This window comes from Astatotilapia calliptera, chromosome 20 (assembly GCF_900246225.1).
Source record: "Astatotilapia calliptera chromosome 20, fAstCal1.2, whole genome shotgun sequence".
NCBI classification, from domain to species: Eukaryota; Metazoa; Chordata; class Actinopteri; order Cichliformes; family Cichlidae; genus Astatotilapia; species Astatotilapia calliptera.
The window spans coordinates 2,691,144-2,706,698 of NC_039321.1; positions in this window are offsets into that span (position 1 = coordinate 2,691,144).

Below are 15,555 nucleotides of genomic sequence, written 5' to 3' on the forward strand. Positions count from 1 at the left end.
TGCATTTAAACTAAATATCTAATCATATTTTAGCTGGTTGTGGCACTTTGCCCGCCAGCATATGCTAGCTATGCAACTACTATGATATCATTCACTGGTTTTGGTTCTGCATTTTTAAGCCTTGGTGTTGGTGTTTAGTCTGGAATCATCTTTGGGAACCAGAAGTAACCATATTTGGGCAAGAGGGCGCAGTGCTGTTATCAGCTAGCAACTCGATTAGGAAGCTGTACGGGTGCCCAGGCCTTCTTCTTCAGCTCCCTTTAGACGTCTCCAAAATGGACAATCTGCCCCATCTCACCCTGTACACATCATGCCCTCTCTCATATATCCGGTAAACTTTTTTGTCGTCCTCTTTAGCAGCTAAGGTTTCGACACACTTTTCCCAGTATATCCATTATGTTTCTTCTGATGTGGCTAAATCATTCCCAGTCTTGCCTCTTGCACTCCAAACGTTCCAACCTGGGCTGTCCATCTCAGTCACTCCCAAACTTGATCACTTCACAAACCTCCATGTCTGATGAATAGTGCTCTGTGTTGCTGTACCACACAGAGAGGTCCAGTTCAGCGACTCAGGCTAGTAGAGGGAAAACCTAGCAGGATTCTGCCCATGTCAGCTGACACACATCTGACTTTAAGCCTGAATAATATCCACATCATGAGTATCACATCATCAGTTGTAAAGCTGGAGATTTTACCATGGGAGTCTGTGGCACTGACTTGCTTTTGTAGCCTCAAGTGTCTATAAAAGGAACTTTGTCCCGTCCGTCTTTCTATATTCTTATTTTCCTTTTTTAACAGCTTCCTACTTTAAAATAATATGTGTCACTTTCCATGGCTCCACCTTTTTAGACTGAATCTTTGCTGTATTATAGGAAGTAGCCTTAAAAAGTAGTACCCATGATGCCACCCAGTGGTTTTGGACTACTTTATGAATTTTTGACATTAGTGTTCTGACTGCTGCTATGCTTCTTAGAGCCATTAGCAACCTTATATGCATGTGATGCTAATTTATCAGCTAATGTTAGTTAGCTTTATGAGCTAGCTGAATTCATATATTCATGTCAGTTTTATTTCTATAGGGCCAAATCATAACAGCCGCTTCCAGGTGCTTTAAACTGTATGGGTGCTAGGTACGTACACACATATTTATTAGTTAATGCATTAAAATACTAGAATTTTGCTCATCAAACCAGATGCACAAACGTGTTTTGTGGTTTGTATCACCCTGAAAAACCATAAAACTATTATTCAGTTCATCAAAAATACTCAAAAATGCTCCAACAGTAGAAAAGGTTTAACAACATGAACTAGTGGATGAGACCTAACATAAACCGACCAACACTAGCTACCTGCGTCAAACACCGAAAAACAGTTGTGCCCCTAACTCAATTATCCAGATGGACTAATAATTTTTTAAAAAACAATCATATCACTCTGAAATATTACGAAGGAGGAAATAGTCCAAAGATGGAAGAGACATAGAGGGGAAAAACTTTTGTGTACCACACAGTAAATATGCTTTGTGATGCTGTAAACTTGGATATTTTAACACAGTCGATGGGGACTGACATGCTTTTGGAGCCAGCCTCATTTGGCACTGTGGAGCTACAGTTTTGAGTTTTCATGTCAACCAATAGTCATGTGTTACACCTGTATTAGTTTATTGACCTGACAATTGTTTTCTAAGGCCACGTTCATCCATCTGTTCATTGGTTTTCTAGTGGGTCTGTCTGGGTCTTGGCCACAGGGGTAGCAGTCTGTGCAGAGATACTGAGCTCCCCAGTCACTGCTTCCATGTTTCCAAGGTGGTCCAGTATAGCTCAATAGTGAAGTAGTGTTCGCCTCACTGGTGTAAAAAAACTTGCATTGTTCTTGGTCCACTGAAGCTCCTGACGAACACTGTCTGCATACAGACGGGATTTCCTTTTATTTATAAAAGTAACAAAACAACACATTTTTTGAACACTAATGATTTTGCTACTGTTTATAACAAAAAAGTAATCTGAGTACTCTAACATGTTGCTTTGTATTGTACTACAGTGAAGATTTGTTTTGTACACAACAAGAAAGGTAACAGGTCTGCAGAGGCCACCTTTAATAAAGCATTTGTACTCTGAAGTCAGAGTAACGGGTGGTTTTTCAGGTTTTTCCTGTTATGCTGACGTGAAACTAAGCCAGCGTTCATTTGATAAGATGCCAAGAAGAGAAATATTAAACAAACAACTCAAATACGAGTTCATTCCATCCCTTCCTGCAAGAATCTCAGGAGATGCTGTGTTTTTGGTTTCCCTTTAGCTCTTTTCACGTTGGTCCTCATCAGTCCTGTCTCCACATCATACGTCTCAGCCTGCATGAGTGCAGGTCAGAGGTCAAGTTTATTTGTATAGCCTAAAAGCTCAGATCAGATTCACCTCAGAGACTTTCCTCTGTAAAGACTGAAAACATGCGTGTTGTTTGGTAAAAGACTTCCGGGCTTGTTTGTCCCGCTGCAATCACTCGCCTTCATTTGTACATGCAATGATGCCGCCTCGCAGGTCTCTCTAACGGCTCTCTGTTTCATCAGTGGCTTCTTATTGCTCTGCTCTCCCCGTCTGCTCTTATCCACCGTCGTTTACCTCGCTGATGTTCTGTATGCTGTGCGATTAGCTGCTGTGCGTTTTCCTCCAAAGCCTGTCTGCAAACCAAATTTCCCTTATGAACAATAAAGGCAAAATGACTGAATGACTCAGACAGGGGAGTCTGAGCGCACTACAGCGCTCCTGACTTCAGCGGCTCCCTGTGAAGTTGTTTCATTAGTTTCTATGGTAATTCAGCACAGCGCTGGAAAGCAATTCAGCTCACAAGTAAAATACTTTAATTCTTTCCCTTAATGACACAGGGAGCGCTCATACTGTCATCTGTGTCATAATGGGACATGGGGAGAAGATGGAGAGAAGAAACAAAAGAGAGACAGAAAGGATGCAGAAAATAGAAAGAGCAGCTGATTAGACCGGAAGTAATAGGAGAAAAGAAAATTTTGTATTTTTAGAATATTGATTATCTGGTAATGTAAGTATTGTCTCTTATATTCAGGAGTTAAAATGAACCAGTGTTATCTGAAACCAGGGTGGTACTATCAATTAAAGGTACAATAAGTAAAATACCTTACTTTATTAGGAGTTGTGATTATTTTGTAGTGACTTCTATCCCTTGTGATCTTTAATCTCTACAGCACATGGATATCATGATATGACTATGACCACTAGATAGCGCTACAGTATAGAAACCATCCAGCAGCTAACATGCATGATGCCTGCTGCACAACCCCAGGTTGTTGGGGCGACACGGCCGTCACCTGATGCAGGAGGTCCAGCGAGAGAATACTGTGAGTGCAGACTGTATATGGTGCATGAGGATATGTAAGGATGTAAGTGCAGCAGAATGTGGTAGGATGACAGCGAGCCCTGACCTTTCTGCTCTCCAGTTGTTGGTTGCTTATTCTACGATATGATTGAAAGCAGGTTACTGTTTTTACTGTTGAGGCAGATCGTATTAGACTGCAATAATGTGTATATGATTTAATAATCCCTGCATACGCCATAATATTATCTGAACCTCATATTGTTATCCTTTAACAGTTTTCTGTTTTTCACAACTCATCTCTTTGATTGCACACATTTTGATCCTATGAATTATTTGATAGCCATACTTGGCTATAAATTTTTAGAATCATAATACTTTACTACTATACTATAGGTGTGAATGTGCGAATGAATGTGAGTGCGAATGGTTGTTTGTCCCTGTGTGTTGGCCCTGCGACAGACTGGCGACCTGTCCAAGGTGTACCCTGCCTCTCGCCCTATGACAGCTGGGATAGGCTCCAGCGCCCCCCGCGACCCTGAAAAGGATAAGCGGAAGCAAATGGATGGATGGATGGATAATACTTTACTAATTTGAGAGGAAATTATGTAAATTATATAATTTTGTGAAGACTATGTTTAATCAACAACATTACATATTATAGCTTTAAACGATTCTATAATGTTCATTTCCACCTCAATATTTTTATTCTAGCATGATACACAGTTTAAGAAGAATGATCTTTATTAATATTAAATCGGGCCTTGGTGCAGCCCCTCAGTTCATCCTCAGTGTAAAACAAGCTGTTTTAACTCCTCCTTCCTTAAGACCAAGTTTCCTTTAAATTAACTTTCTTCTGATTGCCTACCATTCACAACAACAAGCAGATGGGTGGGGAGTCTGTGCTCACCTGAGATGACCATATTAGGATCTCTTGAGCTTTGACTCACAAGCATTGCTTATATAGTGAGACTTTAAACTTGAACATGAACATCCACCACTGATACAACAAATATGGTAAAATGTCCTCCAGGAAATCACTGTGAACTTAAGCAAAGGTTATCATCATGTAGATGTAGAAGCAAAAAAGGAAAAGAAAATTAAAAAGAAAGAAAGAAATGCCTGAACAGAACTACTGTAGGAAAATAACTGGAATATCAACCTAACAAGAGGTTACAGAGAAAAAGTGATACAGCAGTGACCTCCAGTGGCCTCTATTTACATTACATATGTTTTTTAGTTGTCTGGGCAATTAGGCTTTAGATAAATAAAATGCATCTTTCCAGCGGATTTTCAACAAAGTATGTAAACTCTACACCATAAGGACAATAGGCTGAGGCATAACTGTAGTGAGGCAGAGATCAGGGTTTAAAACAGTTTAACAACATTGAGTGAAACTCTAATACCTTGTGTAACCCTACCAGTGCAGCAGCTTTCCTACGCTCCAAGCTCTGCGTTGTGTTGCTTTGTGTTGGATTGGTGTGTGCAGCACAGAGACCAGTCAGACACAAGCTTTCAGTTTGTGGCTGGGATTGCACCATTGCACCATTTATTTAGACACCAGGGCATAAACCACTTCATCTCTGCTGCTGGCCCTTGCAAAGCAATTACAGTAAACACTTTGCTTAAAAATTAAAATATAGTTAAGTGCAACAAAAAAGCAAATTGTTCGAAACATAATCATGTAATTAAGGAACGTTTACAACAATCTCTGGGTCCAGGTGCACGTGTGAGACAAAATGAACATAAAAAGACTGCTAGCAAACCGTAGCTGAAGCGCTAATGCTTTGTCTTGTATTACTGTGCATGAATGAGTGCTCTGTTAACACAGGAAACATAGCACAAAATCGCAGCAGATATTTCCAAAAAAAACATAAAACTACAAACTCCTCACACTCTCATCAGACAGTACATGAACATCTGAATACACTCAATGTATACATAATTTGACTGGACATTTTACAAAGTATAATACTTATTTTAAACGAAACTCATGGGGGATGCCACTAACAGTACTTACCTTCTTACAAAGCAATCACACTGAGTCAAGATGGCGCCCACGCAAATGAGAAACTACCGTGTCCTGTGGGGACAAATGCCCCAAATTGCTCGAATTTACAGTGTATACGCAGGTCAAGAGTGACACCCTGTGATCTGTTCAAGTCACTACATTACACTTGAAACTGCCAGGAAACTGTCAACTTGTGTTTTAAGGGGCATCTGATGAAACAAAAGTGTCGGCTGAACAGCAGACATTATTCATTAGCTGCTACTTACTTCCCACGTCTGTCATGGTCCTGGGTCATCATCATTTTTGAGTTTGTTAAGCTTGTTGTGATTTTTTGCAAAATAATGAGATTCTGATGTTCGCTGCCTCTGAGTTTTGTAACTTAAGTTCTAGTTCCTAGTTATTGTCTAACTTAGTCCTCAGTCTCATGTTTGTTTTCTTTGTTTGTGTCAGCCACTGTTGTTCCCCCCCTCGCTCTCTGTCTCTGGCTTTGTCTGCTGTATATGCTATTGTCTTCCCATGGCAAGTTGTGTGTCTTAGTCTAATTCTCCATGTGTGTTTCTCGTACTGTGAAGCATAACTGTGGCATCATGGCCCTGAGTAAATGTGGTTATCCCAGCTGGACTTTTGTCAAAGCTGGAAAGGCACCTAAAGAAAGCTCCGACCCAGGAGAGAAGGACAACTGCTGACTAAACAAAACCCTTAGTGATCCCTTATGGGGCAGGAGTATCGGGATAGTTGAGACGCATTTTTTCTAAACACCGCGTCTCGGTGGCTTTTAAACCCCCCAAAAATCTGCGCCATGTATAAGTAACTTCTTCAGTCTCAGCTGACTGCAGGTTTCCCCAATCTTATAAACATTTGCACAATAACTGAAACTAGCACCACTGAATGAACAATGGGCTGTGAGGTCAGCTCCTTGATGATTAATATGCAAATTGTCATGACCATTGATCAATAACCACTGATCAAAGACCATTAATGAAAGCTCATTGATCAAGACCATTGATAAATGGCCATGAGTACCATTCACAGAGAGTTGGGGAATGGCTGCAATCAGTTCAGAGATGGTCTTTCCCTTTTCACATAAATGGCCTCCCTGACTCAAACCAGCGTTCCTCCCTGTCCAGGATGTTACATCCTCATCGTTGAAAGAGTGTCCACTGGCCTGATGAGGTAGCTCTTCTGTGTTGTGCCATCCGCTTCGCCAGAGGTTATTTGGTTTCCCTGAGGGGACCTAAGGGTACATCTTTCGCTATGTTACAATGCTATGATTGCAGCCATTCAACCAAATTTCTCTGAATGGCACTCATGGCCATTGATCAGGGATCTTTAATCAATGGATAATAAAGGCACAAAGGCATGTGCTGTGATGCTCACACCTCTGATGAAGTCTCACAAGTATCAGCTTTCTTTTTATTGCTATAAATATGGATATGTACTGATAAGCAGTGTTGGTCAAGTTACTTGAAAAAAGTAATCAGTAACTAATTACCGATTACTTCCTCAAAAAAGTAATCCCGTTACTCTACTGATTACTTATTTTCAAAAGTAATTAATTACTTAGTTACTTAGTTACTCTTTAAAAACACGATTTACAACCTGAATAGGTGATAGAGCGATAGATCTTTCAGCCCAATTCTACTTTTTCTGCATAATCCATCATACAAAATGTAATCAAATGGAAAAGTCTCTTTTTAAAACATTTTTATTAGTTTTAACCTTTTAACTTTATGGATCAAGCAAAAATTAAATTATATGCAACATTCTCTGACTGGAAGAAATTTGTTTAACATTTAAAATAGGGGTGGGTTTTTATAATCGATTTATCGATTAAAATCGATTCTGGCTTGGATAACGTAAAATTGATTCATTAAAATCCTGAATCGATTTTTTAATATAAATTTATTTTGCCCGAAATGCCAGAATCTCAGGTGAAAGATCACAAAATTTCAACAACCACCAAACAGTTAAGACAGTAAATGAGAGCAGGAACACGGCTTCTGCACAAAGACTTAAACACACAGCACGGACCCGCGGATCAGAATCAGTGAGATGTTGCCTTTCTCAGCTGACGGTCGGGGCTGAAAGCCGACAGCTCGCTGATTCTGATCCGCGGGTCTGCGCTGTGTGTTTATGCCCTTTTTGCACTGATCATACGACTGTTAGTTTTATCTCTCTCCAAACAATATTGACCGAACCAGCAGCAAAAGAAGATCCAAACTACGCTTCACATAAACATCGTCATGAATTCCCTCTGACTTTTGCTGACTTTTCAGGATAAAAATCACACTTCATGCACAGCTCTCTCTCTCTTTTCTGCATTATTCGCTTGCTTGTTACGCACAAGTCTACCGTTGTTTACAGCGCTGTCGGCCGACGGTTTTTTTCCCTTTTACATTCTTCCGAAAAGTAAACCTAATTTCTGCCGTTCAATACTGAACAAATTTAAACTTTTTAAAATTAAGCAAAATGCAAAACGCTTAGCCGTGTCTCTAATAAAACCGCTGTAACTTCAGAGGTGATGTTCATGTGTTGATTAATGGTTTTCTTTCGTTTTTGATGTACTGCAGATTATTTTTATAAAATCCCAGGCCAGGAAAATCACCTTCATGTTTTTTTTCTGTGTTTTATCTTCAGCTACTTTGACACAAAGGCATCTGCTGTGATGCTCACACCTTTGATAAAGTCTTGCGTGTGTCAGCTTCCTTTTAATAGATACAAAAATATGTAAATGTACTGATCTGAATTATAATATTTCTGACTGTCAAAATTTCCCAGATTCAAATCGAATCGAATCAAATTAAATCGAATCGTGGATCGAATTGATTCGGGACCTTGTGAATCGGAATTGAATCGATTCTAGAAATCAGTGACGATACCCAGCCCTAATTTAAACCTATTTTCTGCACATTCCAGCACATAAATTAAAATATTTTTTGTGTTTACACTCAGTCTTTCAAATAGATGCAAGTAAAACACAGCAGAAAATAAATAAAATCAAACACTCAGCGGTCCTGTTGCTCTATTTTCACCTGTAAAGCAGGAGTGGGGTAGGCGGAGGTTTACCCTGGTGCAGGTGTGCCGCGGTCAGTGGAAGAATCCGCGAGTTTCTCTGTGAGTTTCCCATTACGTCGTAGCTATTCGGTGCTTGCTTGGAAGTTTAGGGGTTTTTTTCGCTGTAAAAAGAAGTTTTCTTCCCACGCACGATGGACGCTAATGTTTTTATCACTTTTTATGGAATCAAACTCAAAGTAAGGTCAGTACTTCCACGCTTTAAACGCTGCACGCTCATACTCTCTCCCACAATCGATATATGATCCATTGTTGATCTGCACACAGCTGTTGTCACGAACGTTGCACTCGCTTACGTCACTGTCATGAGACATTTTTGCTAAAAAATCACGGTTTTAGTAACGCAGTAACGCAGCGTTCCTACGGGAAAGTAACGGTAATCTAATTACCGTTTTTGCAATAGTAATCCCTTACTTTACTCGTTACCTGAAAAAAGTAATCAGATTACAGTAACGCGTTACTGCCCATCTCTGCTGATAAGTGATCAGAATTATAATATTTCTGACTGCCTGAGGCAAATTTTCCCGATTCGAATCAAATTGAATAAATAAAAAAATAAAAAAACAGAGACCCAGCCCTAGTATAACTTTTAGAACTTAGATCTTAGAACTTTTGGAACTGTAGTAGTGCTACTGCCCTCTCCACAACAGTTGGAATTAAAAAAATGGCCACTCCACAGACAGGACCACGAATAAGCTACTATACTGCTTAAATCTAGAAAATGGATAGGAGGACAAACATACGGCCTACCTGTGACTGCCGTGCAGTTTAATCAAAACTGCCTGGTTATCTTGAAGAAAGTACATTAGTGCTCAATACAGCACTCGCAGAAGGCAAATGAGCAACGATTGGGGAAAAAAGCATGTGTGGTCCTATATCAATCAATCAATCAATCAATCAATCAAGGCTTTACTCGCCTCTGTCAGCGCGCCCCAGGGTGGCTGTGGCTACAATGTAGCTTGCCATCACCAGTGTGTGAATGTGTGTGTGAATGTGTGGATGACTGGAGCTACGTCCACACGTACACGGGTATTTTTGAAAACGGAGATTTTCCGTTTTCATTTTAAAAAATAATCCCGCCCACACGTAAAGGCAGAAATGAAGGAAAACGCTGCTATGAACATGCCAAAGCAACAGGTGGTGATATATTCCTAACCGTGCAAAAATGTTGGCCAATCAGAAGTCTAGAAGCCTCGGTGGGAAAAAGTAAACAAAGCTGGGGCATAGAAGCAGAACCGAGTCGTATGTGTGGAGGGACAGTAACTGTGTGTATATGTAAGCATTTAAACACTGCAGAGAGTAGAATTAACAGTAACAGTATTCTAGAAATTCATTTCACCGAAGCAATAACGTGGCGCACAGTGTGACGTCAAAAAATGCGCACACCTTTGACACTGCGTTTTCCGCGTTTTCTCCATTTTTCTGTCCACACGTAAATGCAAAATCTGAGTTTTTAAAAATATCCACCCTGGCTGGAGTTTTTAAAAATCTCCATTTTCAGTGACCAAAAACGCCGTTTACGTGTGGATGAAAGGTGCAAACGCATAGAAAAATCTGTGTTTTCAAAAATACCCGGTTTGTGTGGACATAGCCTGGATGTGTAAAGCGCTTTGTGGTCTTTAGGGACTAGTAAAGCGGTATACAAATACAGGCCATTTACATGCAGGTTGCCCTGCAGTGAAATGGCCTGTACTTGCCCCCCCCCCTCAGTCCAAACATACACAACTTATGTTGTGTTTGAAAATAAAAGTTGGGCTGATTTTAACATCATTACAAAAAGTGTAGTTAATTATTTTTAATCATATTCAGATTACCACAAATTGTTTTTTTCATTTAGTTGAACTTGAAATGTTTGTCAGTAGGTAAACAATTAGTATTGTACAGTTGGAAATATCAAGTTATTCTTAATACTGCAGACTTGCAATGAATAAGTTGTCCTAACAGTCATCTTAAGTAAGCTTTACTTTTTTTTTTTGAGGCAACGAGTTTACATAGTTTTGAGTTCTGTGAACTAATTAGATTTTACAGTGTGCCCCGGGTCCAGTGGCGGTGGCGGCGCTGCATCTCCGGCGGCCTGCCCCGGGTCCAGTGGCGGCGCTGCTCCTCCAGCGGCCTGCGGCGTAGCTCCGACGAGCGACCACGAGATGTGGCACCTGATCTACGATGTGCTGGTTGCGGACGTGCCGTTCGTGGACGTGCTGGCCGGGCGGGTCGCGGACGTGCTGGCCCCTCCAGCTCTCCGAGGTCTTGCGCGGGCAGCGCGGACTCCTCCTGCTCGCTGAGCTCCTCTGGTGGCGGTGCAGGCTCCTCCCGCTCGCTGAGCTCCTGCTCCGGCTCGCTGAGCTCCACCTCCGGCGGAGGCTCTGGCCTCGGCTCGCTGAGCTCCAGGCTGAGCAGGTCCGGGTAGCGACGTAGCAGGTGGTGAAGATGATGGCAGAATGGCGGCTGCAGGCAGATGAGAGAACGGTGATACAGCCACGGCAGATGGTGAAGCCGCGAGTGGTGTGGAGACCTCTGACTGAGGTAACGCTGCCTGCGTTAACGGCTGGTTAAAAGCAGCGTTATCATCCACTGCAGACACAGACAAAGATGGTGAGGAAAACGAAAAATTGTCCTTATTACTCACCCCAGCCGGCTCTTGAGATGTCCAGGAATCCGGCTGTGATGAGGAGCGCAGGCGGCGTGTAGACGTCGGGGCCGGCGTGTCAGGCTGTGAATCCACCGGCTGCCCGGGCCAGTGAGCAGCCTGAGTAGGAGAGTGGAAGTGGAGGGTAGAAAGCAGAAAGTCCAGGATGGACTGGCTCGGTGGTGCACTGGCCACCTCTGACCATCACCAGTAGGCAACATGGGGTTAGTATCTTGCCCAAGGATATTTGGCATGCAGCCAGGAGGCAGCCTGGGATCGAACCACCTTCTGATTAGTGGCTGACCTGCTCTGACACCTGAGCTACAGCCACCCCTGTAGCTCAGGTGTCAGGGAAAGGAGGACCCAGCCGCGGAGCTCTGAATAAAGACAGATTTATTTAAAGTGAAGTTAACAATAAATGCACCATTCATCCCTGTTGCTCCCCAAGACTCCCGTGAGTGTCTCCCACTCAGACGTCTGTGTTCGTGCTCCCCGCTGTAGAGTTTCTGCACACCCTGTGCGTGCTGCCCTTCCTCTCCACGTTCCTCCTGTAGGAAAACAATAGAGGCGGCCGTTAAACACTGACCCCCGCGGGCACACACACACGGTCTGCACTTCCTAAACACACACACTGACTTGGGAGTCTAACGTAATGATCCCGCGCCGGTGGGAGCTCCAACACTCTCCTAAATAGTTCCCCCACGAGCCCTGAATGACAGCAGGTGTGTGGCAGGAGCTTCGGGTGTGGCCAGTCCGCCAGCAGAGCCACACCCACCAGGCCTGAAGGCGCCTGCAGAAACACATACACACATCCGCAAACAGGGAGAAGAGGGACAGCAACACCAAATATACATGCAATACAAGACAAGTCCATAACTGCTCAGGGTCCAGGGTCACTCAGACCCAGGACCCTGACACATTGATCAGTGCTTCCAGGATCTCGTAATGAAGAAGGCTCAGAGTGCATCTTCCCCGGCCAAATCTGAGATGCCGTCATCCAAAAGATGTCGCCCGGCAGATTCTCCCGGCACAACATCGCCAGCCGGTAAAGATATTGCCGACATACTGGAGTCAATCGACAAACGATTGTCCAGTTTCGATGCAAAGCTGTCCTTGGTGGAGATTCTTCACCGGGAATTTAAATCCTTGCGAGAATCCCTGGAGTACAGCCAGCAGCAGGTGGAAACGCTCGCTGCTGAAAATGCCACGCTAAGGGAGTCAGTGAAATGTTTCACAGACAATGTTACCCAGCTAAATAGAGAAAATAAAAAAAATAAAAGAGACAGTTATTGATCTACAAGCTCGTGGCATGCGTGACAATCTTGTACAGTATTTTCTGGTATTCCAGAAGCCGCTGGAGAAGACGCGAAGACTACAGTGAAAAGCTTAATCAAAACCCACCTGAAGCTGCCATTAACATTGATGACACTTGCTGACTTTTTATCCTCACTCTATAAATGCTGACCATTTAAAAGGCCTTACCTGTAAACGCTGCCTTATCCACCAGAGTCCACCGAGAGTGGATTCTAGAGTCTTTCCATGCTCCTGTTAGTGATCCTCCTCTGTAGAAGGCTCTACTGGTCCATATCTATGGGCCTTATTTCTGCAAATAACGCCCATTGAATGGACTGATAACATCCAAAGCTGGTGGAAGTGACGTACCTTTTGTTGTGAGAATAAAATTGTTTTTATGGCTTTTCTTTTTTTTTTTTCAGAAGTTGGGACACCAACATGAACTCTTTACAAGCATTTGACATTTCAAATATAGGAGATCAAAGGGCTTATGTGTGGTCAAAATAACAAAGATTCTGTTTAGTTCAAATCTGAGTTTTATTATGGAGGCAGCTAAGGGTTAATGGAATAATAAAATGAAAATGAAATAGAAAAAAAAATATAGAAAATAAATAAAATGAGAAAATACCATAAAAATCAAACAAAGAAGAGCATCATTGGCTCCACATGCTCGACAGGAGCCTAACCAAATTCATGCCATGCTTGGATAAAGACAATAATGCCATTTTGAAATTTTTGCTTCTTTAACTTAAAATTTAAATATCTGCAACATTTAGGATTGGGATTCAACTTTATTGTCATTACACATGTATAAATACAGGGTAACGAAATACAGTACAAGTAAAGAACGGACCAAAAAATACTTTTTTAGAGCAGTGCCACAAGATGGCAGCATACCCCTATGTGGCTGTAAGGTAGATACAAAAATAGGCAGATCCAAAAGTATCAAGCAATACTTTTCCTTTCTTTCTTTCATTTCTTACTCCTTATTTGTAGGATTTGTATATATGTGTATATATGTGTGTATATATTTGTATATATATATATACAGATAGATAGATGCAGTTGATGTAACTCTGTACAGGAGTGGAAAGAAAAAGTAACTCATTCAAAGGGAAAAGATAGATTTTTGTCAATGAGCTTGAAATTTTTAAGTTGATTTCAGCAAACCATTCATGAACATCCAAATTGTGTTTTTTTGGATTTTCACTTTTTTATTTTTTTTCTTTTGCAGCAGACTCATCAGGTCAGAAACAGTCAGTCATCTTCAACTTGCTTGTCCCCCCTCCCCCTGTGCCTGTGGAACCTCCTGTGGGTCATTCAACTGTTTTTTTTGTTGTTTAGAAAGCACTGGTTTTTCTGAGCCTTCAATAATTTCTGCAGCGATATTTCTAAGATCTTTTATCCATTTATCTTTATTTTGCATTGCAGGTTGCGGTGCAGGTTGCATTGCAGGTTGCGCTGCAGGTTGCGCTGCAGGTTGCGCTGCAGGTTGCGCTTCATCTATTTTCTCAAAGATGCGTTTGGTCAACTGTTCTTTTGCAGCTTCTCTTAAAGTCTCTTTCAGTACCTCTTCTGCCTGTTCCAAGATCACTCCGTCATAAACAGCTCTTCTGCTACAACAGCATTTACAGAAATCATAGCATTTACAGCAATCACAACACAGGGACTTCAGGGCCACCAGAAAAACAATACCAAGGAGCACCGAGAATCCAATAAGCTGAAAAGGAATGATCAAAGATCAGTTAGAATAACACAAAACAAAATTAAATGCTGCAGATGAGAGAAAAAACAACAACAACAAAAGGAAAAACTCACCCTTGATGTGTTTTTCAGAGAATTGATCATCACATTTTCCTCAGCTGTGATGTTGGTTTTATTTTTGCAGGCTAACTGTGATTTCTCTGCTTTCCTCTCACAGCAAACATACCAGTCTCCATCAACGAGCACAGAGACGACCCATAGCACACCAACACAAAATGCCTTGAAAATTTGACTCCAGAAAACGCCACATAACTGTGTCCTGACACATTGCTGGTTCTGTTGCTCCTGATTGTTAAATTCACACACACATGTATAGTTGCAGATCCTCTGTAATGTCTTGTCTGTCGAAAGTATTAAGAAAAATATAATGCAAAATGGTATGAGCATGTATGGGTAGCAGTCTAGAGCTACATTTTTGCACGTGCATTGTATATCACGCTCAAGTAAAATATTGTAAGTAAAACTGCCAACGATGGTAACAAAAATGCTGAGAGCCCTAAAGGGAAAATTAGTCAGAAAATCCCTCATCTTTGGCAGAGAGTTTGTATCTGATGAAAGCTGCAGCTTAGAATGTGAACAAGTAACAGTGAGACCACAAGCATTTCCCTTTTGGGGGAAAAAGGTTCTGAAGGGGTGGGACTTTGCGACTGAAGTCCCACCCCTTCAGAACTCCTCCCCCTTTGTGAGTGTGGACTAGTGATGTGTCCTGTGTGTCGAAGCGTCGAATCGTGTGTCGGGTAATCTCGGGGGCGTTTTTGTGAGACTTGCTTTGATTACGTATGCAGTGACGTTCGAGGCCTCGCGGGCAGTCCGTACCACGTGACTGATTCAGGGACTGGTTCACCGGTTCGCGCCAGATTCGAAATAAAATGGGCAGAAAAACAGCTGATTCCCCATCACACTGTGTTGTGGAATTGGATTACCTACGTGCTACATAGTTACTTGTGCATTTCTTCTTCGATGGAACCAGCAAGGAAGAGATTTTTTTTTTTTTTTTTTGTCTCTCCTAATAAAGTATGCACACAGTAATAAATATCACAAATGATAAACACCATAATATAAATAAACAACACTACACATCCTATAATCTGATTTCTGTCTTTTAGTTTATTAAAAAATGAAGCACCAAACACTAGTTTGTGTCATTATCCAGATGTACATAAGCATGATTACACAGGTACTAGGAGCGGGTTTTGATTATCGATTAAAATCGATTCTAGCTTGGATAACGTGATATCGATTTCATTAAAATCCTGAATCGATTTTTAATATAAATATTACTACATTTCAACCACCACCAAACAGCTAAAACAGTAAATGAGAGGAGGTACACCGATTCTGCACAAAGACGTAAACACAAAGCTCGACCCGCCGACGGATCAGAATCAGTGAGATGTTGCCTTTCTCACCAGACAGCACGGACATGGTCGGGGCTGAAAGCCGACAGTTC